Source organism: Pantherophis guttatus, chromosome 1 (assembly GCF_059756535.1).
Source record: "Pantherophis guttatus breed Tessera chromosome 1, ASM5975653v1, whole genome shotgun sequence".
NCBI lineage: Eukaryota > Metazoa > Chordata > Lepidosauria > Squamata > Colubridae > Pantherophis > Pantherophis guttatus.
The window spans coordinates 155,715,366-155,718,687 of NC_142063.1; the positions used below are offsets into that span (position 1 = coordinate 155,715,366).

The 3,322-nt window shown below is 53.7% G+C and overlaps 1 long non-coding RNA gene across 1 annotated transcript; it reads left to right on the forward strand.

Moving 5' to 3' along the window:
• Window positions 1-452: 452 nt before the first annotated feature.
• Window positions 453-2,540, forward strand: LOC148116599 (uncharacterized). The gene is made up of 2 exons (XR_015731163.1): window positions 453-542; window positions 2,163-2,540. It is a non-coding gene; the product is annotated as an uncharacterized LOC148116599 (long non-coding RNA).
• The last annotated feature ends 782 nt before the right edge of the window (window positions 2,541-3,322 follow it).

Below are 3,322 nucleotides of genomic sequence, written 5' to 3' on the forward strand. Positions count from 1 at the left end.
ATTGCCATTGTAGCATCGGACCAGGAGGCTTCGGCTGTCTGGCCTCCCTCTCGATCTTGCCTTCGGATCCCGACTCCTTCTACTTCTCGTGCGCAGAATTCCAACTTTTGGAAGGGTGCTCGCGGCTTCTGTGCAGGTCCAGGCGATCCGCGCTTTGTCTTGTCGCCTTTGTCCGCCTTAACTTCGGCCCAGCGGCTAAACTTCTCCCGCACCTCCGTTTCCCCGCAAGCAGCAAAAAAAAACCAAAAATCCGCCCGGATATCCCAACAAGGCCTTCGCCCTTCACCCGAAGAGCGCTTCAACCCGGACAAAAACGATCGACAAAGGAGCCGCGAAGCTTTGGCTGAAAACCTCGGCGGGGAGAGCGGTAGAAGAATCCCCCGCGGGAGCTGCAGGGGTGGCCATCGGCGATTTCTTTTGGGAGGTCGGCCCTGCGCGTTTCGGGCTTCTGGGTAGATCTCCAGCAAGCCGTCAACTTGAACCTGGCGCTACCACTCAAGAGACCGCCGAGCCTGACCGGCGACCTTGCCTGCTGCGCGACGGTACGTTCAAAGGCACCCGAGGCCATTAACATTTCTTTGCTTTTAACTTCCAGCCCGGCAGCACCGCCCCCCCGCTCCCCCCGCTGCCAGACTCCAGGCGGGTCGGGTTTCAACCCCAGTTGATGTCCCGAGCCAACTTTTAGGAGTGCCCGATTTCGAGAAATGTGCTTCTTTGAAGGAAAGGGTTGGGGGATCCCCTCTCCATGCTCCCTATCAGGAAGCGCATAGGAGTAATCCGGTGGCCTTAAATCCCGAGAAAAGGTTTTAGTGTATTGGCGTGGCTATAAAACTGCTTTCATCCGGTCCCTGCTCCCTTCCTGTTTCTCAGATCCGGCTTTTTCGCCTCCTGAGCAGCTGGGCCTGAAGCTCACCGGCGGCAGGCTGGGAGACGGTTCCTTCTGGGGAAACCCCGACCCCTGGCCCTGTTTGTTGCAGGGCTGCCTTGGATGTTGGGGCGAGGAAAGGGCACAAAAGAAGCTGCAGAGGGCCAAACTGGAAGGCCCCGCTCCTCCTCGAGGAGTTCAACAGTCGATAATTGTCTCGCAAACTCGGTCTCGGCGACCAGAGAGTGAAGCTTTGGTTCCAGAACGGGAGGGAGGGGGGATGTAGAAGTGACGGCGGCGACATGCCAAGAGCCTTGGTAGTACAGGGGTTTAAGGCACCCTGTTATTAAGCTGGTTATTAAGACCAGCTGCCTGCAATTACTGCAGGGTTCGAATCTCTCCAAGGCTCAAGGTTGACTCAGCCTTCCATCCTTTCTAAGGTAGGTGAAATGAGGACCCAGTTTGTGGGGGCAATAAAATGACTTTGTATAAATATACAAAAGGATGAAGGCTATTGCTGAGCACATTGTAAGCCGCCCTGAGTCTTCAGAGAAGGGCGGCATATAAATCAAATTAAAAAAAAAAAAACCCGCAGGCGCTGGATCGCGACTAGGAGCATGGCAGCCCTTCTCACCCGGAATGCTGCGCGCTGGCGCTTCCTTCTGGAACTTTGAGCCCCGGTCCCCAGAACTTCTATTTCTGGAGTACCATTCGGGGGTGGGGAGATTTTAGAAGGGATCCAAGATCTTTCTTCAGGAACTGTTTTGAGTTCCGCGAGTTGGCCGGGCACGTCTTTCTCAGCGAGAAAAGGACGAGGAAGAAAAGATGCGGGCCTTTTCCTCCGATTTTTCTTCGGCCGCTTTGCTACTTGCCACTCGCCTCCACCCCCGCCTTTAATTCACAGGGGAAGAAACGAAGCTGCCAAAAAGGATAAATAGCGCGTGTGAGACGGATTGGCTGGAACACCGACGCAGTCCGGGCAAAAATAATAATCTGGGACTCCCGGTTGCTTTTCCAGAAGGCGGATGAAGCTCTGGGTTTCGATTTCTCGCTCTCCCGGTGGGCATTCACAAAATCAAAACGTTTTGCAAAGCCACAATCGCACCACCACCACCCACTCCCCTCAAATTTGGGCAGATTATTTGCAATCCGGGTATTTGGATTACGGACACGTTATTTGTCTGGTGCGATTGCACTTTATTCTTTTTTTGCGGGGCCGACCCGAGGCCTTCAGGGGCCTCACGTGATCATCCCTTCTTCCCAGTTTCCCCTTAATCTGCCGCTATTTCTTTTCCAGGAGCCGCCGAGATAAGCCAGGGCCACCAGCGCATCCCGCCTTCCCTTCCTTTTCAGTTTCTAAGGCTTCAGGAGGAGAAAAGGGCCTTTCCCCCCTTTTGGCAGAGGAGGGCGGCGGGCGCTAGAAGACCTAATCGCCTTTCTTCCTGGCCTTCTTGGGAAAAACTCCCGGCCGCCCAACCTCTGCCAAGCCTAACCCGGCTTCCTTCGATCGGGAAGCAGTTAAATCTTTGGAATTCGAACCCTCCGTTTGCTGGCTCCTCCGCGCAAGCCCTTTCCTGCAACCTGAATCGAAATCCGGGTTTCTAAGAACGTTTTGTTCATCTCGGAATCGGAGCTTTTGTCGGAGGATGATGAAAGTTCTTTGCATCCCTGGGTCGGTCTGTTTGTTCCGGAGTTTTCCTTGTACACGATTCGCAACCTCCGCTGTTCCTGTCTGTCCGCCGGACTCCACCCCTGTCTTCTAAGCCCCAACTTGGCCCCCTTTTAAATAGAAGAAACGCCGGGCGATATGGGGGCCCTGTTGTGCGGGATGAATGTGTGTGTGAGAAAGGGGGGGGAGATTAATTTCGTTCCTAACAAGCATCTCTGGCAATGGGTGACCCATTCCACCCATTGTCAAGGACAAATTCATTCTTTTTTCATCTCAGAAGAAAGAGGATCCCAAACTCTTCCTTATTTCCCGTTTTGCTTCTTTTTTTAAATGCGTCCTTCATTCATTCACACACACACACTCAAACACACACACACACACACACAGAGAGAGAGAGAGAGAGAGAGAGAGAGAGAGAGAGAGAGAGAGAGAGAGAGAGAGAGAGAGAGAGAGATCCCTCTGGCCAAAGCCAAACAAACTTTTGTCTTGTTCGGTTTTGCTCAGTTTTCCCTCGCTTCCCCAACCGCTGCCCCTTGGGCTGTATATTCCGCCTTTCCTTCCCGCAGGCGTCCCTTCTTGGTTTAGCTTGACTTTGGCCTTGTCCCTAAGCTACAGACAACGAGCAGGCACCAAAAAAAAAAAAAAAAAAAAAGCTTCGGTCTCGCCAGTCCGGCTTCCACTCGCCGCCCGCCCCCCCCCCCATCCTCATCCCGTCGCTGCAGTTGGAAGCTTCCAGTTGGCTCAAGTGGCTCTCGGGCGCAGAGGTCAGAAGAATCCTGGGTGCTTTG